Genomic DNA, 25,215 nt, shown 5'->3' with positions numbered 1-25,215 from the left:
GAATCTGCCGTTGACACTGTAAAGCAATTAATCACATGCCACCCAGTACTCAAGTACTACAACCTGCAGGAAGAAGTCACACTACAGTGTGACGCCAGCGAGACAGGCCTAGGTGCAGCTCTTCTCCAGAATGGGCAACCTGTTGCATTCGCCTACTGAACAGAGATATGCGCAAAGGTGGTGTACAAGCAAGGGAAGGATCTTCATGTGGCAGATTTTCTATCGAGGACTTAACAGCCAAACACACAGCATGCCCACATGCAAACACCTGCCACCATCTATGCCATGGGCCTCACCACCAAAGACCTACAACGAGTCGACCACCTCGCAGACACGAATATTTCAACAGCTACACTGGAGTCCATTAGAACTGCCACAATCAAAGATCCACTATGTTGTGCACTCCAGACTTACATATTGAAAGGGTGGCCCACAGCTACACAAGCAGTAGCTCCAGAACTGCGACCTTTCTACTACTCTGACGACTGGGAACTAGATGAACTTTCAGACACAACTAGTGATGTTCTCTCTGACACGGGGCTTCGAACCACGCCCCACAACTCGGTAGGGTTTTTTTCTGAAGCGCTGCTCCGGAGCTTGCTTCAAATCACGTGACTGATGACGTTTGAACCACTTCACTGCTTCATTCAGACTGAATCAGCTGGCTGGTTTGGTTCAGTGGGTGAGGCTTTGAAAGACTGGCAGGTCTCAGTTGAGTTTAAAATGGATGAAACGGCGCAATGCGTTGCCTATCTGGTCGATACCTTTTGGATTGATTTGATCAGCTTTCGTATTGCTTTCGGTTTGCTTTCTTATTGCTCTGCAACGGAACCAACCAGGAAGAGATCTCAAGTCTGGGAGCATTTTGAAATCGTGCCGCCGAACAAGGTCATTTGTTACAAGCGTATTACTCAACTTATTCATACAATAACAAATAAAAGCCCTGAAAATGCTGAGTCAGCTGTGCGCCGGTTAAAATCTGAGTGTGCAGCATTGTTGCGGAATGTACCGCATGAAGAGGAGCCGCCATCTACTTCGAGAGCACAGCCAGAACCAGCTGCATCTTCCCAAGGTACAAAAATTATAGAATTTGGATCAATAGACTTTATTTGTATTTTTTCATGTACAGACTAAACTTTATCTAATGTTTCATTTTCAGCCATTGACCTGTGGAAGCTGTTGGACCGGGACGCTGAAGAAGCGAGGGCATCCAGCAATGCTACTGCTGATGCCATAGTGGAGGTGCAGTGTTATCACAGGACCCTCTGGTGTACTGGATGACACACAAAGCTGTATACCCAAACCTATACAAGCTAGCAAATGAGTACCTGCCTGGCAACACCAGCATCCTCTGTGCCCTGCGAGAGGGTGTTTTCGAAAGCTGGGGAAATAGTTTCCGAAAAGAGCAACACCCAAGCACCTTAAGCCCATACACCCCATCTGTACATAAAATATATAGAAAAAAGAAAAAGGAAAAAATGTAGGGACAACAGTCAAACAGACAGCAGACTCGAGCACATAGTTGGTGACAGGAGGGAAGGGGCTTCAGAACTAGAAGGGGCTCCAGTGTTGACTGATGTGCCAAGTGTCCCCCAATCTGGACATTTAGGCCTCAAGCAGACCAGAACCAGATCCAACATAAACCCTCCTGAGAGGTACCGCAAAGACTTTGTTGTTTAAACTTTCTGAAGAAGGAATGTCATCTCTTGTTTATTTCTGTGCCACTTTGTTCATGTGGACTGTTCATTTTTTTCTAATGTTTAGGAGAGTGAACTAGTCATTTCTGTTTAACCTGTAGCCAGCTATTGTTGTTGCTGGCCACGTAACTCTCATCCGGTCACTATTGTCCAACAGCTTTCTTTCCATATGTTAAAGGAGATGTTACGAAAGTTAACCACTAGATGGCAGCCAAGTTCCATGCAATATGCAGAGACATCTGGTGCGAGTTGATGACGTTGGCTTCCGGGTGTTTTACCTGATGAGCACTGTTATAACTTGCGGCCATACAATAAAAGTAGCGTATCTACAAAGATTGCCTGACTGTATAAAAGAAAGAACGAAACAAGGACAGGAGTTGGGGAAAGAACACCTCACCCCATCAACAACCACAGAATCAACGAGGCATACGTCCCTGTCACTGTCCCGCCACAAGGGGCGAAACGTCAATGAATTGTAGTTCATGGTTGATGACCCTGCAGCTGACCCGTGGGCACCGAAAGAAGTGCGACAGGCAGCAGTGCCAAGCAGGAAATGTCTCCTACCTGTACATTTACAGTAAGTGATAAAATAGCTATATTGCATTTATTTTTCAGTGTTTTAAGAGTCCTTTCATTAAAAAGCTAAATACCATGAAGACATATTTTGTGGAAACACACCCACTTCCACATTCAGGTGGAGGTCCTCCACCCCCGCGAGATGTCCCGGTGTTGAAACTGTAGGAGGCGGCGACTCTCACTGGAAGTGTCGGGACTGTTCTTCGCTGTAGGGGAGCGCTCCTCGTGGAGCAACTCTACTTCCGGTGTAGGGAATGCGTTATGCAGCGTTTTTTCTTTTGCATGTGTTTTCTTGCTTTGCATCGCTCCTCTGATGAAGTGAATGTTTTTATGTCCTGCAGCGTGTTGTTTTTTTGTTTTGTTTTTTTTGCGTTTGCACCACGATCCTCTTTTTGTACCGTTGTAAACTTGTATTTGTGTTTGTGACTTTGCGTCGTTTCCGTGCTCAAATACGCGATTGTTCCGTATTTGGCAACTAAAAAAGCTGTCCCGTAATGAACTGAGACGGGACGCACTTGACTTTGTCTCCACTCCGTCGCCCCGGCAACCCCAGTGTCCACGCTGAGAACTCTGTCCTCCGCAGTTCTTGGCATTTCGGCTCGCAATCCCAGAGGTGGGCAATGGGCATTCATTGCTGAATGTTTAAACCCCCCCCCCTCCTTTGGTTGTGGTTTATTTGGTGTAGACAACTGAGTTTGTCTGTTTTTGTTGTTGGCGTCACCACTTTCTTTGGTTGCTTTTGTTTTCTTGGTAAAATTTTGGTGAAACTTTGGGTTTTCTATTGAGTAGTTTGATTTCCTTTTTAGTTCATTACTATTTTGTTCCCCAGTGATCGTTACCTTTTGTTTTGTGTGTGTGTGAAGACTAAAGAAAATTTTTCTTTTGTTTGAACTGTTTAACGCTTGCCTGAGTGTCTCAATGTATTAGTGTATTCATTGTGTTCTCTTTTCTTTTGGACAGGAGTTGGCGTAGCGTGCGGCAAATTGCGTCGGTGGTTCCCCTTCACTTTGCTTTATTTTGCACAGCACGAGGGAAATTTTGCTTTGTAGTGATTCCCTTCGCTTTGTTTATTCCCCTTTTTCAGTTTTTCTTTGTTTTTTCTTTAGCCTTTCCGCTCGGCTACGTCCAGCCCTGCTCCCCTTATTTTCTTATGATGTTGAACAATCTTTTTGGTATAGTACTTATTTTTTTTGACACTCACTCAGGCAGCTAAACCTGGTCTTATTGTTTTTTAAAAAAAGATTTTCCTTGGTGTGTTTAAAAAAGAGTCAACTATTTTAAATTGTGATTGAATAAAGCTGTTTCTTTGGAAGTCCGTCTCATCCTCTCAAATCTCAAAGCGTAACGAACCTGTGTAGCCCGAGGAATTTTTATTATAGTCTATTTCCTGGGGTGCAACTCCCCAGGTGGCGCTGTCAGGCAACATAATATATAACATATTATAGAATTATATAATCCCTATATATGAATTCACATGATCATGGGTGTTATGATCAATGCTCCCTCTAATTTTCCATGTGTCTGGGCATCCAGACAAGCTCCTTGAGCACACTGAGGACCACTGTGGGCAACATCAGATGTGCACGCTGTGGCCACACACCAGTATCACACCTGTTCAAAACCTTGGATCATAGCAAGTTACATGGCTTATTAAAAGAATCAAATTCCAGCAGCAATTTTCATGAGTTTACTTTGAATAGAAGTGATTTGGCCCACTTTAAATGAAAAAGAGCAAAATCTTGTTGTTGATGAGATGTGTAGTGTGTTATATGTGAGAGTCCTGCATTAACCATAGGAAGAGTCCTGCTTTGGCCTGGCTGAGGGTCATGTTGCGTCAATGTGCGATGGCATGCGCGTGATAGATTGAAAAATAAGCCGAAGTGATAGCTCTTCTCTGAATAGACAAGTTAAGCCAGTGTGCTGCAGTTAGCCAGTGAAAATAGAGCGGAGTGGCACCTCTTCACTTTGTTACGCAATCTATGTCAGCGCGGTGCTGCAGCCTGGAAACTTTCTCTGCCTTTTGGACTCATACGGTGCAGCTGGAAGAAAAAAAAACATCATTCCGAAGGCGTAGCGGTGCGCCGCCTAATAAAAGCTCTAAAATTATTAATTAATACGTTTCTGTTGAATTTTATTTTATGTGCTACATAGATTTCCTTGTGCGCTGAGAATGTGCAAGTAGTGCGCGATTGCGCAAGCAAGCAGCTTAGAGGGAACATCAACATCCAGCAGGTGGACAACAGTCACCAGGAGCACCAACAGGAAGTGGCGTACAGGCCCCGCCCACCCTGTGATTGACAGCTGGAGACACTGGGTAACAAACGTGAAGACAGAAGAAGAATCAAAGGTGAGAATTCAGCTCAGAGTCTCTCTGACGACTTCAGTCACACTTTCATCAACTCAGCTGAAGAACCTGAAGGAACATAAAGTCCAACATGTAGCGGCTGAGTGAAGGAGGTCTGGACTCTGTGGAGGAGCTCCATGGTTCCAGAGACGCTGTAGAAGGACAGAAGACCTGCTCTGTGGTCCAGGTACACTCGCACTCTGGAGGACCGAGGACCTGAGACACGAGTACTGATGTTGTTGTGACGAAACCAATATTCACCTGGGTAACAATATAAACTCCAGGATTTGTCATTTGCTGTGTCTCAATTCAGGTTCTGCACCCTTGAGACCGAGTGTCCTCCGTCTGAAAGAAGCGTTCTTAGAGTTCCCAGCCTAGAAGGACGGACCAAACCCCGCCTCCCCGGTAACCACTCGGGGCGGTCTAGCCTTCGGCGTATTTCCTCGTTTCGTCACCGCCGTTCCCTCCTGCTGGCCAACCCCGGAAGTGACGTTTTTATAGTATCACGCTAACCATTGGTTCGCCATCTAACGATGCCGTTGAATGTTCAAATAAATAAAATCCTACGTTAAAAACTGGATACTTTATGTGAAACGTCAATATTTAGATTTATATGTCGTGCCTTAACCAGTACATGCCGCTAATTTCAGCTGACTTCCCAGGATCCCACGATGCTTTGCAGCAGCACGCAAAGCATCATGGGATACCCAAGTACGCGAAGGATAGTAGCGGTGTATCCTTGGAATCGGCTAAAACGAGTGCGTATTTACGAGTGCGCATTTTGAGCGTCCTAAACACCCTCGGGAATTGGGACAAGCCTTCGCGCAGTGCGATGACGCAACTTCCTTTCAAAATGCGCACTTCAAGGATGCAGAACCTGAATTGAGACACAGCAATTGAATCCAAATCTACTTTCCTCTGACCTTCCTGCTCTGCCGATGTTCCTGTAGGCCACTGCTACACCAACCCCCTAAAATAAACCACAGAAGTCCCTCCCCCTTCTCCACTCAACCTCCCAGTAACATCGTCCAGTCACACCTTCTCTACTCAGGACCTGCTTCTTGTCAGTGAATCTGTCTGGATGATCACAATAAGACTGAACTTCCTCCATGAATGTCACTTTTCTGTTCTCCTCAGATAATAACAGACGTTTGTGCACTCTGCAGAACTTGCTGTATTTCATCTCTCAGCTTGGTCACAGCTGCTGCCACGTCCTCAAAGTATCTCAGAGGACGGATCTCCAGGCTGGAGGAGTCTGGAGACGGACTGAGTGCTGGCAGTGAGGAGAACCTGTGGAGAAACTGGCTGTGGTCCAGTGTGTGTGAGATCTTCTCCAGCTCAGCGTCTCTCCTCTTCAGCTCCATCATCTCCTGCTCCAGCTTCTTCTCAAGCTCTTTGACTCCACTCACTGCTGCCCCCTGTGTGGATCTGACCTGCTGCTGCACCTCAGAGCGTCTTTTCTCCAGCAGACGGGTCATCTGGGTGAGGATCTTCTCGCTGTCCTTCACTGCTTTATCAGCAGAGCCGTTGATGGACTCCACCCCCTTCAGGTCTTCCTCTGTGTGCTGGATCTTCTGCTGGATCTTCTGCCTGGTCTCCTCCAGCTCTCTCTGCCTCCCAGGCCTCTGTACTGCTGCTGACACTGTCTGATGACCTTTATGTTCATCCATACAGCATAAAGCACAGATGATCTTCTGATCAGTGCGGCAGAACATCTTCATCACCTCATCATGACGAGGGCAGATGTTCTCCTGGAGCTGCTGGCTGGGTTCCACCAGCTTGTGTCTCTGTAGGGGAGCAGCATCACGATGAGGCTGGAGGTGAGAGTCACAGTAGGAGGCCCGACAGACCAGACAGGACTTGAGGGCCTTCAGTTTCCTCCCAGTGCAGACATCACAGCCCACATCTCCAGCATAGCAGTGATCAGCAGGAGCATCTTGGAGTCCAGCCCCCCCCCCCCGCAACGAAACTTGGCACGTTAACTTTGCCGACACGTTAGCGTAGCGCGACAGCGATAGCGTGCGTCCCCCCCCCGTCAACGTGAGCGCAATTTCCAACCAGCACTGCAGAGAGAAAGGCAATATCCAGGTGGAGTGAAAATACATCCCAGTGCCCACCATCACAGGCATATAGACGTAGATAAGATAAATTTACATAAAATACCAGAATGTTTGTCAATTTTTCATTCAAACATATTTTATTTATTTAGTTAGATAAAAATGTTTCCTCCCAGCACAATATGTATTTGTTAATTTAACTCACATTCCTGCCATCATCTTAACACAATTCAGTGTCACTTTTAAGTTGGAAAAGCATAATAATTAAATTACTTAAATGGCACATTTCAAGTAAAACTGTTGCTATTTAGTCTATTTGTGGTGGTATGTGAGTTATACTTCCCATAAAAAGACTTCCTTTTACATCAAGAATATTTAAATTTTTCATAGATGACTCCCAAAGAGACAGACATATTCTGTCAAGTTCTAACCTGAAGACCACTCTGTCCAAAAAGTCCAAAAAGAATTATATTGAATTGAGAGCAGCTGTTCTTATTTTCTCTTTTTTGAGAGAGATTTGCTCAGATTTTCAGTTGACCTGTTGATTTGATTTCTCTGATTAAAATTAAAACAAAGTCTGATATTTGGCAGCTTGTTTAATTCTTATACATAGGTATAAAATACATTTTTTATAATAACATTCACGAGTTTTCGTTGTAAAAGTCATCATTTTCATATACACAAGTTGGACGTCTAAAAGTATCGGTATCTGTATTGGTATCGGGATACTAGCCTTGGTATCACCTGGTATCGTATCGAAAGGAAAAATAGTGGTATCGCACATCCCTGCTTCCACACACACACACACACACTATACTGTAAATGGCTGCAGTTTCCTTTACAAAAGTGCTACAGACATCATTCAAACATCCACGTGTTTGTCTCATCAAGACCTATATTTTACATTTGACAGCCACTTAAAAAAAAATGCAGGTCAAAAATATGCATCATTTGCTTACACAGGCATATGATGATTAGACCTCTTCTCCCTCTTTGTCAACACACAAATGCCTGCAGTTTCCTTTAGAAAAGTGCTACAGACGTCATTCAAATACCTACGTGTTTGTCTCATCAAGGCCAATATTTTACATTTGACAGCATCCTCCAAAAAAAAAAAATGGAGGTGAGAAATCTGCATCATTTGCATTGACTTCTTTCAGCAGATGTCGCCGGGCGTCGGCAGAGGACGGGGGTCAATTGCGGGCGTCGACAGGGGTCAGGCGTCATCGGGGGTCATCGGGCATCGCGTCGGCCACGGCGGCTCAGTCCCGCAAACGCTGCTTGCAGCTTTAATTTATTGTTTTGATTTAATTTAATTTATTAGTGTTAATGGCTGCTGAAAAAAGGGGATGAATAGTTCAAATTCGAGTTGAAAGTAAAATATACAAATGTTGGAAGTACTAGTAATCATTACTATGTACAGTTATGCCCATCTGTTATCTTTGTTGGGCTTGAGTTTATGATTATTTTTTTTACCCTGTGCATCTTTTGTTTTGTTAGTAGTACTTGCCATTGCTCCAACACGAATAAACATGCTGCATCCCACTAGATGGCGCATTTGCCTTATTTACAAGCACCACTGTCATCGGAGCTGATTGCTGCCACTCTCAGCAGCATGCGTCTACTAAGGTCTACTAAGATTCCACAATCTATTACACCTCGCGAGCAAAACACTATAATACTAGGAAAAGAATCCTCTATATGTCAATAAATACAACAGATTGAGTATTCATAAAAAAAATGCTTACTTTAAATAAGAAAATCCAACAAACCAACAAGTGCAACACTAAAAAGCAAACCAACAATCAAAATAATGCTTAATTGCCTTAGCTTCGTCCCACACTTATCAGCTTAGCTACTAAGAATAACACACATTATTCACCTGGACAGAAGGAGGTTCTGAGGAATGTGTTGGTCCTGGAGCTTCCTGGTCAGGATGTTCGGGAGATCCCTCGGGCTCAATGTCTGCAGCGCCAACATATTTTAGAATTGCTCCTGCAGAGACAAAGCTCATTAGATCATCAAGCAAAACAGATCAGAAGCGCATTTTCCTATTTTATTATTACAGTGATGTTGCAGTAATATAGGAAAATTAAAAATGTATTTGTTTTTAAATTAAACATTATGATTGCAGTGTCCCTTTAAAGCTAAAGATAAATGACCCACTGCCACAATAGTCTAAAATAGTCAACACCATGCCAAATAAAGTATTTCCATAAAATATTTCTTTGAATTATAAAACAGTAGCACATTTCTAATTAAGGGCCTACAAAATACAAACTAAGCTTAGTAAATTCATCCTAAGTTAAGGCTAAAATAACATTAAGAGTCAAATATGTGAGAGACAACTTCCACTGAACAATAACAGGGGACTGACTACAACAACAACTACAACATGCTCTCCCTCCCTCCCTGTTAGAATGTGAATAAACGGGTGTGGAGTCAATCACTCATTCCCATGGCAGGATAGGCCAACTTGACAGGACATGGTCAACTTTCATAAAACAAACAAAAACGCTGATTCATGACGAACAAATATTAGCCAGCCAGCTAACATTTATCCGACGCTAGCTAGCTGGCTAGCAGGACAAATAAACAAACTTGGGGGGGGACAACAGCGTTTCACCTCCACCTCTCCAGCCCACATAAATAAATAACTTACCTTTCCCCTTTGCAAGTTTTTCTTGATCAGTTTTCTTTTCCTTCCGTTTTTCCGCACCGCTGGGATAACTCCTTTCTGATGCCATTATGGTGTCTGTTTGTTTTTAATCCTCTCGCTAACGGGAACGAATGGTAGCTGTCAATCATTCACATCATACCTGTCGGCGTCGCCGGCCCGCCACGTCACAACCTGCGTGACAGTGCGGCAAGCCCCCAGAGTCCAAGATGGCGTCCCATTCCTTTCAATGAAGTTGCTCACCCAGCGCATGGCTCCCAAAAACTTTTTGACTTCCGCATTGATGGGATAATAGAGCATGCGCAGTTGTGTCAGTGTGGAGACCGTCACGAACCGTACGAAATTCAACCTGGAAATGAATGTATTTTTTACGGAACAACTGACGATTGTTGTTTGGAAATTTTGATGATGATGATGATGATGATGATGATGATGATGATGATGAATATTATTATTATATTAATAAAATAGTATTATTATAATAATATACTATTATTTGTGTATTAAACAAGTGAGCAATGTGCCACTGAATAATAAATGATAATTCTTTGAAGCAACTCTCTTTGGAAAGCAGACAAAGTAATGAAATGATTGGTCTATTTATTTCATCAGAACTAAAAAATAAAAAATAAAAACTCAACGATCTTGAAAGTTCCTCCCTTTCTCTTGCACCTGTCGACCGGTCAACTTTTGGCTTCTCTACAGTGTTCGAGAAAATGCCGACCTGTGCTGCAATTAACTGTGTCACCCAATCAACAGGCAAAGGGTGCAAAGGACCCACGTTATTTCGGTAAGAAGGATGAATGAAATGACTGTAAGGAACTTTTATGCTGCTGACGTTTTTACGTACTTACGTCCGTGTGTGTGTGGCTAACACAAATTTGCAAATATTTTGTCGTCCTCATGGAATTAAACAGCACACCATGTTAATTTATCAGTGAGTGCTCTCTCTTTTCATGCAATTCATCACGCTTAACATGTAATGCTGAATCATGAAAGCTATGGAGCAAAAAATAATAATTACATAAACGACGAGTGAAATAAAATGTGTCATTCATTCAATAAAGATTTCATTCATTCATCTTCTATACCCGCTTATTCCTATTCAGGGTCACGGGGGTCTGCTGGAGCCTATCCCAGCTGTCTTAGGGCGAAGGCAGGGTGACACCCTGGACAAGTCGCCAGTTCATCGCAGGGCCACATAGAGACAAACAACCATTCACACTCACATGCACACCTACAGACAATTTAGAATGTTCAATTGACCTCACGTGCATGTTTTTGGAGTGTGGGAGGAAGCCGGAGAACCCAGAGAGAACCCACGCAGACATAGGGAGAACATGCAAACTCCACACAGAAAGGTCCCAGGTCCGGGCAGTTGAAAATGCCATTTTATTTCATTTAACAAAGCATATCATTATTTCATCATGCATTTAATTGTTTTGTGGTCCTGTGTTTTAGTGCTTCATAATTGTATTCTGTTGTCAAATTTGCCCATCAAAGTCAGATTAGTAATCCTGTACATCAGTTTAAGGAAAACCAATTCTAGGTAATGGATTGCAGATCTTGTAGTGACCTGTTACAATGGAAAGAAATGTATACATAATAAGTACGTCTGTGTGCCCGATATTTTAGCTAACACTAAACTTTCTGCACAACTGTCTGCATTGTGTTCAAGCTTAAATGAGTTAAATATGTTTGCATACCCAATTTTAAGTAAAATTACACAAAAAAATGTTTGGGATGTTTTGCTTTTTACAGCTTTCCTTTTGGGGACAGAAAAAGGTTGCACAAATGGGTGGAAAATGTGAGAAGAAAAAACTGGACACCCAATGACAACTCCAGGCTGTGTACTCTTCACTTTGAGGAGAAATCTTTCATTTTGCACGGTGAGAGAAAGTGCCTAACTTCAACAGCTGTCCCAACCATTTTTAGTTTCTTCAAATCAGGTAAGAGCATGGCTACCAAACAAAAGGTAAGTGAGTCACACACACACCCACACACACACACGTGATTTTGATCAAATCTTGACCACACATATTCTAAAAAATGTAAAGAGGTGTCAGAGATCTTTGAAGAAGACAATTTTCTCGTGATTCAGGAACCATGTAAGAGCCATACTGTGTCTGATGTACATGTAGAGTTCACAAATGATGTAGAGATCACCAATGATGAAGAGGTCACAAATGATGAAGAGGTCAGAGCAACAATGAAGGGATTTTACATTGACTGTTCAGTTAACATGTTCAATGTTAAAATATTCACATGAAAAAAACTTGAAAATCGTTACGGCAGACGTAAAAAAAAATTTGTAAGAAAGTGTTGAAAGTTATCTTGAAATCATTTATGAGGATACTCATTATAATATTGATGAAGTGTTATTTCATGTTTTGTTGGCTGTTTCAAGGGTTTATTTAGTTTGTTGTGACACAATCTAAGGTTCAATTTGTAAAGAAATAAAAGTTCTTGTGAAAAAAGATAGTGGTCAAAGTGATATTAGTGTTATTTGTGTTTGTGTTTTTTGTAGTCTTGTCTGGATTTGTCCTGTTCGTTTCTGGTCTGTGTTTGTGTTCCCACTCTTGGCCTGCACCTCGTCGTGGTGAGTGGGCTTTTAACTAAGACAGGCCAATTATATATATTGTCTGAAGCCAGCAAAACAGTCATTATTATGAGAATTATAACTGAAGCACACTAAATAATACACCATAAGTCACATTTTGCTTTTCTGTTATTAATCTAATGTGTGTTATGTCAAGCCTCCACAGTGGCGTGCTGCAGTCAGGATGAGACAAACAAGGTGAATGGATGGACGGATTGATGAGCCCAGCGAGCCTCCACCATCCACAGACAAGCCAGTCCCATTTTCCACCCAGAAGGATGTCTCTTCCATCTATCTTTGCCTGCCAGGGAAATGCAACCAAACATAGTAATACAGATGGCGTTGTCTCTGTTAAAGTGACACATGGAAAAATAATAATAATAATAATAATAATAATAATAATAATAATAATAATAATAATATGTATATATATATATGTATATATATATATATATGTATATATATATATATATATATATATATATATATATATATATATATATATATATATATACATATATATATATATATATATACATATATATATATATATATATATATATATATATATATATATATATATATATATGTTTTGTGATTCATGTTCATGACAATAACAATCAAACAGATTTTCTTCATTCTTCCAATGAGTTTCGCAAACAAACATGGAATTTTCCCTGGATCATACAAATACGTTTGTAGATTATATAAAGACAATTATAAAACACATTTGTTGTGGTTTTATATTAAAGCAGATAGTCAAACGTAAATGTAGCATGGTAATGTTGCGAAGACACATTTATTTTTGTTTTTCTTTGTTTCTTTAGAAGCTTTTATTTTGGTTTTCTGTGGAAGCACAATAGACAACACACATGTTAACGTCCGCTACTACGGTTCGCTCCGCATAGGTCTCACGAGCCACTTGAGAGACTTCCTCTCGAGCGTTATCTACTTTTTACATTTCAAAACACAGATCCATACCCGACTTCGACTTGAACTTATTAATCATGTCGTTTCCCGGAGGTTTCTCAATTCCTCCATACTCAGTGATCCCCCCTCTGGGAAACCATACTTTTCAACCCAAACATCCAACATATCAAGACAATCTGGACCGTATTTTTTCCGCATGTCGTCCACAATTTGTCCCCCCTGGGGAACTGCAGCAGCCACTTTGCGCTGGTTCTTCCCCATCCCTGTCTAGACTTATTACTTGTAGCTGCACAGGCGTCCCTGTGCCCCCTTTTTTTACTCAGGCGCAAAAAGGTAGAGAAAAAATTCACCCCTTCGGTACTTAGTCACCAAAGGTTTTGCCCGCTCAGCCCTCACCAACCTTCTTGGATATCTGGTGAGCGGGACAGGCCCGCGATATGACCTTGACTGGCGCGATATTATGATTTAGCGTACGTTACGCTCAACGTCATTCCGTGCGGCAGGTAAAAAAAAAGGTGGTGTTGTCCTGGGTGTCCCAATTCCATCGCAAGCCGATCGGAGCCGATTATCACCCGGGTCGTTTGTCGGGTTGGTTGACCCGTTTTGTCGTGCAACAGCTGCAACTGCAAACTGCAGGCTTCAATTTACCGACGCCTTACACATGTGATGGCATGGAGACTGTGCATTGTAGCAACATCAGTCCCCTCAGAGAGAATCTTCTCCAAAACAGGGCAGATATTTACAGAGAGAAGAAACAGGATCAGCCGCACAAAGATGAGGCTCTTGGTTTTTCTCATTGTCAATCTTCACTAAAGGACAAAACTGTTATCTGAATGCTGAGTTTTTTTTTTCTTTTTGTTTTACACATTTTAATTTATATTTTGTTGTGTGAGTTTCTGTAAGCGTATGTTGTTTGACTTTACATTTGTGTAGTAGTAAAAAACTAAATGTTTAAAATTGGTAATAGTTATTTAGATAGAGGCACCTAGACCCACCTGTGGGTCATAACATCCCCTCTCTTAAGAACTAAACCCTATTAACATACCTACAAACAAAACTAAACAAGAAAAACCTCAGTTCCCCTGAAATAAGAATTCCGCAGCTAGTCCACATGTACACGTGATAACGCATCTGCCAACACATTATCAACCCCCCTTCCTGTGGCAAATCTGGAGATTGAAGTCTTGCAGGAGCAGAGACCACCGCATGTACGGCTGGTTTGATTGCGCATCCTATCCATGACCACGAGGGCATTATAGTCTGTAAAAACCTGACCCCAAATTAACATCAAGATGGGCACTGTCAGAAGGAGAGCCAAAGCTTCTTTCTTAACTTCCCAGAATGGACTCTGTGTGCGTGCTGCTTACTTGTGGCATGTCCCTCTACTTCTATGTCATGGTGCAAAACTGACGTACGGCGGGGGTGGTCAGAAAACAATAGTGGGTGGCTCTCAATTAATTTAACAATATCATGACGGGCTGATGCAGGCAAATGGGACAAAAACAAGCTTAAGTTATTCATAATTTCAGAGTTTCCCAGGCGCGCCGAATGAACACCAATGGGCACGGAGGGGGCGGAGGCTCAGGCAACACATTTTTCCTAGCGACGTAACGCCCGGTTCACACTGGACGCGGAAGCGCCACAAAGCGCCGCAAAGTGCCGAGCGCTTCCATTCGGCGCCCATGTTAAGCAATGTAGTAGTTCACACCAGACGCGAACAGGCGCGCGGCTCCCCTCGCGGATCGCGCCATGCATTTAACGTCAGTTCACTGGACGTGGAAGCGAAGCGCCGCCGAGCGCTTCCATTCGGCGCCGACGTTAATCAATGTGGTGGTTGCGCGGCTCGCGGCATGCATTTGTTGTTTCGGCGTCTGCTCTATTTCGTGCGCGAGCCGCGAGCGGTCCTCGTCAATAGTACAGGAAGTCGCTCAATAAAAACGAGAAAATCCGGTGAATTTTCAAAATAAACTAATTTCAAAATAAAAACCCAATGACAAATTCGATCATATATCATATTTGTATGTTATATTTGTCAGTACATTGTATCAGAGTGCGAGAGAGATTAAACACACACACACACACACACACACACACACACACACACACACACACACACACACACACAGAAAGACTTGATCAAAATACGTCTGTTTGATCCTAGAGATGCCGGTCAATGATCATTATGAAAGAGGTCTTGTCTTGAGATGGACACCTGAGTGCGTGTTTCTATTTATTTACACACACACGCACAAAAGTGAGCTATGGAGCGGGCTGGCTACGGGGCGAGGGGGGGCGATGACGAAAATGATTTATTTTATTCTATTTTTTTAAAGAAAAAAAAAGAAGTGAAAAAGTGGGAGTGAAAAAAAGAGTGCAGCTGAGCAGAAGCGCTTGTCGACCGTCGCGGAGCTGTTCGCGTCTGGTGTGAACCAGTTGGAGCCTCGCTCGCGAAATTCGTTGGAGCGGCGCTTCCGCTTCCATTGAAATGAATGGCACGAACTGCGCGCCTGTTCGCGTCTGGTCTGAACCACTACATTCAGTGCGTTTACATGGCACTAGAGAAAATCGAATTATTGCCTTAGTCCGATTATGATCGGAGACCTCACGTGCATGTAAACACCTTACTCCGATTATGATTGGAGTTTGAGAACTCCGATTGGAATCGGAGAACTCCGATTGAGACACCCAGATAATGCGATTGGAATTCAAATTTCTCTGCCATGTATACGCCTTAATCGGACTATTAACTGGACAATGCGAGTGCGCATGCGCCACGCCTCGCTCTCGCGACTCATGACCGCACAACTACGTCGTCTAACAAAACAGACGGCGCGAAACAACCTGGCAAACGCGAATAAGAATGTTGACATTTGGAGAGAGGATGAGACCGGGGCGATGCTTTCTCTTCTAAAAGAGATGGACATATTAAAATAACGCGCAACGGAGACCTTTTTAAAAAGGGTAGCGCAGCAAATGCAGGGCTCCGGCTTTGCGCACCCCTGAACAAATACGTATTCCTTCGTATTTATATTTCTACCTTTTCGTTCACATTTTTTGTAAGTTAGAAGAATTTTAACTTTGTAAATAAAAGCACAGCAAAGACATGTTTTCCTGATTTGTTTTTATTTGGGTAATTTCGCCGTTATTCTGCTGGAAACGGCGTGCAGCGGCACCAGCTTCCTCCACGGTCGGCACTTTAATGAGCGTGTGTATAACTGAAGACACCGTTCCTTTGCAAAACCTGTACACAAACTCTCCCACCAGTCTGCTCCGAACCCGAATCCAACAAGAACGAGAGTTTGGGGTCCGTAGCGACGGCACAAAGCGTAGCATCGAAGTGTTGTTGTAGCCCTCCAACAGCAAACAACGTTCTTGTCTGCCTTTTAAAATAACCAGGAGCACAAGAAATAGGGTACACCTTATCTGCAAAGCAAGTAACACGTACATTATGAACTATCGTTCCATATCATAATAGATTTAATATGTCAACCGAAAGCAGCTGACCGGCTGAAAAGACTCACTCCACCCCCTAGTGTTGGGAGGAGGACCCGTCAATAATTTGAATTTCTCAGCTGCATGTATACGGGGACCAAGGTGAGAACTCCGATTGGACGAGAAAACCGAATGATTGCTTAGTCCGATTAAGCTCTGCATGTAAACGCACTGATTGATTAACATGGGCGCTGAATGGAAGCGCTCAGCGATTTGCAGCGCTTCACTTCGCGGCGATTCGCAGCGCTTCACTTCGCTTCGCGGCGCTTCCTCGTCCTGTGCGAACCGGGCGTAACTTTTCAACATTTTGACGTGGCAGACGCGGGATGATCGTTTTCTATCAGGAGTGTGCACTACATAATCTGTATCGGAAAGTTTGCGCTCCACGACATACGGACCAGAAAAACCAGCCTGCAAACCGGAACCGGGTAACGGCAACAATACCAACACACAACGCCTGTCTCAAAAACTCGAGCCACAGCTTTCTTGTCAAACTGCCGCTTCATTTTAGACTGGCTGGCGACAAGAGTTTGGTGAGCAGTTTCACAAGCACGATGCAAGCGTTCACGAAAAAAAATTACGTAATCTAACACATTATTCTCTACTCGCTTAACATCGGAAAGCCACTTACCCCTTAACAGACGCAAGGGTCCTCTCACCGAACACTAAATCAGCTGGGCTGAACCTGAGGGACTCCCACACATACAATCGACGACTGAAGATACACTTTATGCTGCGGAACCATCACTGTGCTCATTTTAACCCCCCCCCCCCACACACACACACACACACACACACACACACTAAAATATACGAATTGCAGTAGGTTGGTTTTGTTGCTCTTGGTTGTCCGTTAGTTTTTTGAGAGTTAGTAGTAGATAGATCCCTAGATAGTAAGTTTGATAGATGGATAGAAATAGATAAGTTAGTTAAAGTTACACACACACACATATATATATATACATACATATATATATTAATCTCTTTCAATGAACTCCAAAACATACATGGTCAAAATCCATATTATTATTATGTTGTTGTTTTTTTTAAATGCTCATACAAAACAAGAAAAAAGTGTCACGTCCACTTGTAGTGCATTATTTTTGCCAGCAAGCTTCTCTTGTTACGACTGACCACATTGACCCATATTTTCCATATACTCACCTGAATCAGGTACCCTGCAAGGGCAACGACCTTCCCCGAGGTGATCGGTGGAGTGACGTGCAACCAGCACGTGACCTCTACGACGAGCTTCCACCCACGGAAGTGCCATAGGAGGACACGGATTAAATAGTATGGCTTGTCCACCAGAAGGCTGTATTATGGTGTACATAATATAAAACTTCTGCCCAGTTCTGCTTGTATTGCAATGGTTGGTGTTCCTGAAGTTTCATTTTTCGTCCCTTTTTATTTTTTACATCCATGTTTGTGATGAAATAGTATTGTGAATCGCTAGCTCGCATTGCATGCTGGGAAACAGCGTCACTCAAGGAAGTTTTGGCTTCGCTGACACAGTCCTGAAGGGAAGTGGGTTTTAGTGCACTGGAACGGGATGATGTGTTTAATCAAGCAGTACAAACCTGATTAATTGTCTTAATACTTCACTTCGAATGGCCATATTGTTTAGGATTAGAATTAGATGACAACTTCTTCACAATATTTGCAACTATTCAATTTGACCAGCAGGTGTCAGTAGAAGACGAAATTTCATGTTGAGTATTTCCTAATGGAAGTGCTCTCTTTACGTTGGGTTTTTCTCATAATTATTTGAAGTGTAGGCCTGTAGTTGATGAGGAATCACGGTGTGCTAACGCTACTCAAACAGCTTCGATGAAAAAAGGGAGTGTGATTTGGGTTTGTGGTACATTATGACAATCTTGGACTTGCAAGACTGAGGCGACGGTTCAATTCCCATCAACGTGTATTATATATGTGTTATTTAGCTCATCTATTCTACATTTTAAATAGATCACATTTGACATCTGACCCACTGAACACTTACTATTGAACATATTTTTAAACTATGGGCTATTTAGTCTTGTTTTAGGATATAATATAATTCATTGCACAAACTGTCAGGCTAAGTATAGAGCTATAGTCTACTACAATCAGTCGTGCCAAAAAAGAGACATTGTCTTTATTTTTCATTTTTATTTTATTGTGTCAGCATTGAACCATACAAGCATGTAGTGTTGTCCAACAAGAATGCATGGCGAATCAAATCCCAAACAACCTATGAAACAATGAACACGTTTCTATTGCACTTCATTTTATTGAGCACTAGATGACCTCCTCGAGCACTGTGTCATTGAAGCCTCGAGTAATGAACCATTTTTTGAAACAAGTGTCGAAGCTTCAACAAAGCCTCCATCGGCCATCACTACCTACGGCTGCGTGCTCTAACACCATTTCAGAAGTGACTAACTGCAGACTTGGGAGCGGAGGAGGGATGACAGTCAGGCTGGCTCGACTGCTCCTCCTTCTCAGCCGTGGCACATCCAATCAGCAGCCGACATCCAGGACCGCACCTGCAAGGCGTCATCCACTCTCTCTCTCTCTCACACACACACACACACAAAATAAATTGTGTTCAATCATGTTAAACTTGGTTGGGGCACAGCCATGGCTCTTTATATTTTATTTTTATTTTAGTTTGTATTTTATTTTGAAGTTAGCGCTTTGCATTCTGGGCGATCCTCAGTACAGAGGAAGCCCATGAAGCAGGTGAGACGGTCTCCTCCCTGCTGAGACAGAAATTAATGCAATAAGTTGAGCTATGCTTCATGTAACTGTGTTTCAGTGTTTAAATGTGTGCTGGTGTCTTTCATTTATTTTTTATTTTTTATTTTTTATTTTTTATTTTTTTTTTTAGCAAAGTTCGTTTTTTTTTAATTGCTATTAAAAACGATTAGCATGCTAGCATGTCCATTAGCAGCACACAGCTCTCATACGGAGCACGTTGTCTCTGCAGGAGGTGACCAAGTTTCACGGAGCAAGTTATGGTTGTGTCCCATTCTGTTTCAGGTATGTGTGTGTAACTGGAAGAATGTTACAGTGTATAAAAATGGAGCTTTAGGGAGCGAATTATTGAAATTGCGAATGTCATTTTTTTGTATTTTGTAGAAAAATGTATTTTATTTTTAATATTATTTGTATTGTAGAAACAACAACTATACGATCACTACTTCAGTACAGAGGAAGCCCATGAAGCAGGAGGTGACCAAGTTTCACGGAGCAAGTTATGGTTGTGTCCCATTCTGTTTCAGAGAATAAACTGCTGCTCCACACCTGACTTATGCAAGTCTTCATTATACAGCAAGCAGGACAGAATAGGAGAGGTCACATTGGTGCCGTGACTCGAGACTCTTTTGTTGTGCTACCGATGCTGCAGAGCGACCCGGGGACTGTTCTGCTGCTGCTGTTCATCTGCGGTCACTGAAGTTGGTCAGATGTGTTGCTTTTGTGCAGTGTTAGACATCAGATAGAGGGTTTATGTACTTTTATTTGATTTTTTTTTTTTTTTTTTTCAGTTTCCAGTCTAGGCCTTTTGTGGTTTCATCCTTTTGTTTTGTGGTATTGTGTTTTGTTAACTTTTTGGAAAGATGAGTAATCCTCAGGGTAATGTTTTTGTAACTCCTTTTGGTGCTGGCAGAGGGAGGGGTTTTATGCATCCTTCAAGTTTACTGTTTGAGAGTCCTGTTCAGGGGGGTGGTGTAGTGTTGGGTAATCAGTGTACACCTGGGCGCCCCTTGCTCAGTACTGGTGTTATCCCTCCCCCCAACTCCGATGCAAACCCTCATGCCCTTGCTAGCCAGGGCACGCATTCCCCTGTCCCGGACAGGCACAGCATGTGTTCCCCTGCACCTACCCCTGATGTTATTGCTGCTAGTATTGTAGGTCAGATGGGTGATGCATTGATTCAACAGGTCAGCCAGCGGGTGGCACAGGACATTATCTCTCACCTCAGTGCATCTGTCACTACCCCTTTACTCAGTGCTGCCCCTTCACCTGCCCATGCTGATATGCTAGCCAGTTCCCCTTTACATAGTGCTACCCCTCGACCTAGCCATGCAAATGTGTCTGCCACAAATGCTTTTGACGTGTCCCATTTGCAATATGTCCCTCATCGAAAGCTGAAGGAGCCCCCCTGCTTCAGAGGAGACAACTCAGACTCTGTTTCCGTCCAGGAGTGGGAGGAGCTCATGAGGAGTTTCATTAAGAGGGGGAATCTGCAACCTGAGGAACAAGCGGAGGAGATCCTTGTTCACCTTGGTGGCAAAGCAAAGGATGTTGTCAGGTTTGGGACCAGGAACAGTGGTATTAACATCACCTGTAACCCCGATGCCATTTATGGTCTCTTGCGGAAGCACTTTGATTCTGTTCCGTGTTCACCACTCCCATTAGCAGACTTTTACACCACTCTTCCTGGGAAGGGTGAGGATGCCTTTGACTACTGGCTTAGACTGAACCGCGCTGTTGACTTGGCCATTGAACGTCTGAAGGAGCAAGGAAAGTCACTGGACAGCCCCAGCACTGAGGTGACTCGAATGTTCATAAAGAACTGCCCTCCTACTGAGCTCGCCATGACCTTCAGGTCGAAGACGATAGACAAGTGGACTGCTCGTGAAGTCCAAGACATTCTGAACGAATATCATTCTGAAATGATGTCAGTGAACAGAACTTCCAGAGAAAGGGTGTCAGTGAATGCTCTTGCTGCTGTCTCGCCACCTGCACCACCTGCTGAAGAACAGAGCCCACTGCAGCCACAGGCCACTGACCCTGATGCCCTGAACCGCCTTATTAACATGCTGGAGAAGGTGCTCCTGCAAAGATCTTCCCCAGCTTCAAACAGTCCTGTTCATGGTCCGACTCGACGGCCTGGCCCAAGGCACCCCAGGATCGGTGGGTTGCACTTGGAGGAAATGTCTTCTTCTCCACCATGGACTTGACGTCTGGCTTCTACAATGTGCCACTCCATGAAGAGCACAAAAAATACACAGCTTTCTCTTCACCTTTTGGCCTCCACTAGTACAACAGAATGCCACAAGGTCTGTCCAACAGTCCTGCAACATTCATGCGAATGATGATGTCAATCTTCGGGGATGAAAACTTCACTAGTCTGCTCTGCTATCTTGATGACCTGATGGTCTTTGCCCCAACTGAACAGCAGGCGCTTGAGCGTCTAGAGATGGTGTTCTCCCGTCTGAAAAGTCACAAACTCAAACTGGCCCCCAAGAAGTGTCATCTCTTGCGGAGGTCAGTAAGGTTCCTGGGACATGTCATTTGTGGGGATGGGGTGATGAAGGACCCTGACAAGATGAAAGCCATCATGGATGTGGGAGAGGCTGACCTGATGGAGAGTGATGGTGTGACCCCTTCCTGGAGAAAGATTAATTCTTTCCTGGGCCTAATCTTCTACTATCAGCACTTCATAGCTGACTGCTCTGCTAAAGCAAAACCCTTGTACAGACTCCTCTCTGGAAGGCAGGTGCAGCATAAGGCCATGAGAGGCAGGAAGGTGAAAAAGCGATCATCTGCTCCACCAGCGCTTATGGCGAGCGACTGGACTGCTGCATGCAAAGAATCGTTCCAGACCCTGAAGAATGAATTAGCTTGCAATGTCACCTTATCCCACCCCAACTTCAGTGAGCCCTTCGTTCTCGCTGTTGATGCGTCGTTTGATGGCATTGGCGCAGTCCTGTCTCAAGTGCCACCAGGTGAGACTGTTGCTCGACCTGTCGCTTTCGCCAGCAAGACACTGTCCCGATCACAAATTAACTATCCAGCGCACAGGTTGGAATTCCTGGCGTTAAAATGGGCCATTTGTGACAAGTTTGGTCATTGTCATTGCCCATTGTCCTACATCTTAACAAAGCCATGTTTGGACGCATGTGAACAAAGATGGGTTGCTAAGCTTGCCGCATTCGATTTCCATCTGAAGTATGTCCCTGGCGTTAAGAACGTTGTCGCTGATGCGCTAAGCCGCGAGCCATTCGTTCAGTCATGTATCAGTCAACGTCTGATGAAAGAGCCCTACGTTGCACTGCTGGACGAAGTTAATGGCGTCGTCAGGGGTACAGTGCAAGATGCCTTCCGGCTGACAACTGCCAAGTTCTTCAAGAAAGGGAACCAAGACCATCCGATTCTGATGCTGAAGCCGTTATTTTATTTTGAAAGGTGACCCGCAGCTATTTTAGGTCGAGAAAAAAAAATGGCCGAAATGTTTGTTTGATGGAAAGCGGGTCAAGCCGGAGTGGTTGGTGAGCCAAAAATTCTTTTGACCTCACGTTGTCTGTGTTGCCTCGACCCAAAAACTCAAGAAGGAAAATAAACGAGTTAAATGGAACCCACGTCTCATCAATTTATGAATGATGTAGTGGTGCTGGTATGACGGACGGACATTGAAGACACCTGAGCGTCAAAGGTAAAGAGCGGCTACATGAATGAAAACTGTGGAACTACACAGTCAATCAACACAATCAACACATTGAACACACAAACACATCACATCCTTCCTTCATTTGGCAGCAGACAATAAAACAGCAGTTGGATCAAAGATACAGTGGAGTCCGAAGAGACGCCAGTGAAGGATCTCTGATCCAGTGGAGCTCCAAGCTGCAGTGACTTTACACACAACTGAGCATCATGTTGAGTTGAAGCAGCAGATCAGAGCAACACTGTCAGTCACAACAGGACGTGTTGACACTCAGTGGCTGGAACACACTGGAGTGTGAAGCTGCACTGAGGACACTGTAGTGGAGACACTGAGGACCTGGGGCTTCATTTACAAAAACGTACATGGATTTCATCCTGAAACAAAAAAATCTGGATGTTCAAAATGTTGCGAACGCACAAACGCACACCCATTTCCTTTGAGAGTCCCAATCCTCGTGGAATTGATCGCACATGAGCACGAGCCCTGCTCCTCCCTCGGAACACCTCCACATACAAAGCGTTGTCCCCCCTTGTTGGAAATCCAACATGCTGGTGGACTTTTGGAAGGACAGTCTTGAGGTCAGCATGACTAAAATCTCCAGTGAGGATGGTAAAGCTTTTGGGTTTGCTGTCTGTTGATCACTGATGGCCTGGTACAGTTCATTGAGTGCAGCGTTCCTCTCACTGCTGTTGTTGGTGGGAGGGATGTAAACTGCAACTAGCAAAATGGCAGTAAACTGCCAGGGCAGATAGAATGGACGGCACTTTATGATCATCAACTGTGCCAGTGGTGAACAGCGTTTGCATACCACTGCAGTGTCCCGGCACCACGCACCACAGATGTAAACACATGCTGCACCACCGCGGGACTTCCCTCCATTTACATGATGATGGTGATGATGATGATGATGATGATGATGATCAGACATTAATGAGTCTTGATTCACTTTCACTGTCTTTAGAATCTCACATGTCGACCACAACTTCTCTCTCTGCTCTCCTTCATCCAGTGAACTCTCAGAGCTTCAGTGTGCAGTGGTGTCTTCAGCTCTGCAGTCCAGCCCCTCCCACCTCACACTGCTGGACCTGAGTGAGAACTTCCTGAGGGATCCTGGAGTGAAGCTGCTCTGTGCTGGACTGCAGAGTCCAAACTGCAGACTGGAAGTTCTCAGGTCAGTTCCTGCTTTCTACTGGTGGACAGTGTGTGTCAGCAGATGACAACTGGTGTGTAACGCTGCTCAGTGTGAAGACTTTGAAGCAGATATTAAAGACTCATCTAGACAAAGTGGATGTTGTTGATATTTTCATGTCAACAATCTGCAGCCAGAAAAGACTTTGGATGGTGGAAGAAAGTGTGGAAAATGTCTCCAGTCACTTTGGAGCTCAATGGAAGTTGTTGATTGGTGATGAAGGTCACATGACTGAGCAGAAGATCCTGTGAAGAAATATTAGAGGCAGATTAATAGTGCAGCAGTATTTCTTCATCTTGTCCTTTGAATGTGTTTGACTTGTAACGAGTCTCTGATGACTGAAAACAGCCACAAGCACACAAAGGACTCACTGATTATTTTCCATCTTCACTGCTGACTGGCTGCACACTGACTGACACACTGCTGTTGTTATTGTGTTGACAACCCACTGGCACAATGACTCCTTTGAGGGAATGACTCAGTGATCCCAACAGCTGCACATCTGGATCATCAACAGGGAGGAATGACTCTGAATATGACATTTACACCATGGAAGAAATCAAATATTGATTCTTTATTCAGGCTGGAGAACTGCTGGTTGACAAAGCTCAGCTGTGATTGGCTGCTCTCAGCTCTGAAGTCCAACCCCTCCCACCTCAGAGAGCTGAACCTGAGTTGGAACGACCTTAAGGATTCATCAGTGAAGGAGCTCAGTGGGGTTTTCTGCAGAGTCCAGACTGTAAACTGGAGACTCTGAGGTCAGTTCACCCTCTTCACTCTACAACTTCTATCACTCTTGTTGTTGTTGTCATGATTTTCACTTCACTGCTGTTGGAAATTCAATTTGCAGACACTTTTTTTTTGATAATGAATGAAAGGGCGTGTTTTCATTGCCTCACCTCGCCTCGCCATGGTACGGTGTTAGGGTGTTTGCACTGGCCGCACAGTTGTAGGGGGCGCTGTTTTGGTACCTCAATCCCCCAGGGTCCGAGCAAGACGAAGCGAGTTTAGTGGTGACGTAGCGACGAGCAGGGCACTGGATTGGCTCCGTGTCCGCGTCGATGTTCCCTGTCAGAGCGGACATCCACGCCAACTCCTTTGACACAGAACTTCCGTGTCAGGTACATTTTACCGTGAATACAAGTAGCTACTATTGGTGTTGTACAAATACATCTATGTGTATACAGTTTTTGAAAACAGCTTTTTCAATACATGTTT

The sequence above is a fragment of the Nelusetta ayraudi genome, unplaced genomic scaffold (genome assembly GCF_046127955.1).
Source record: "Nelusetta ayraudi isolate G7.1 ecotype Tasmania unplaced genomic scaffold, CSIRO-AGI_Nayr_v1 ptg000069l, whole genome shotgun sequence".
Lineage (NCBI taxonomy): Eukaryota > Metazoa > Chordata > Actinopteri > Tetraodontiformes > Monacanthidae > Nelusetta > Nelusetta ayraudi.
The sequence above is the reverse complement of the archived record's forward strand: the minus strand, read 5'-3'. Positions refer to the sequence as shown.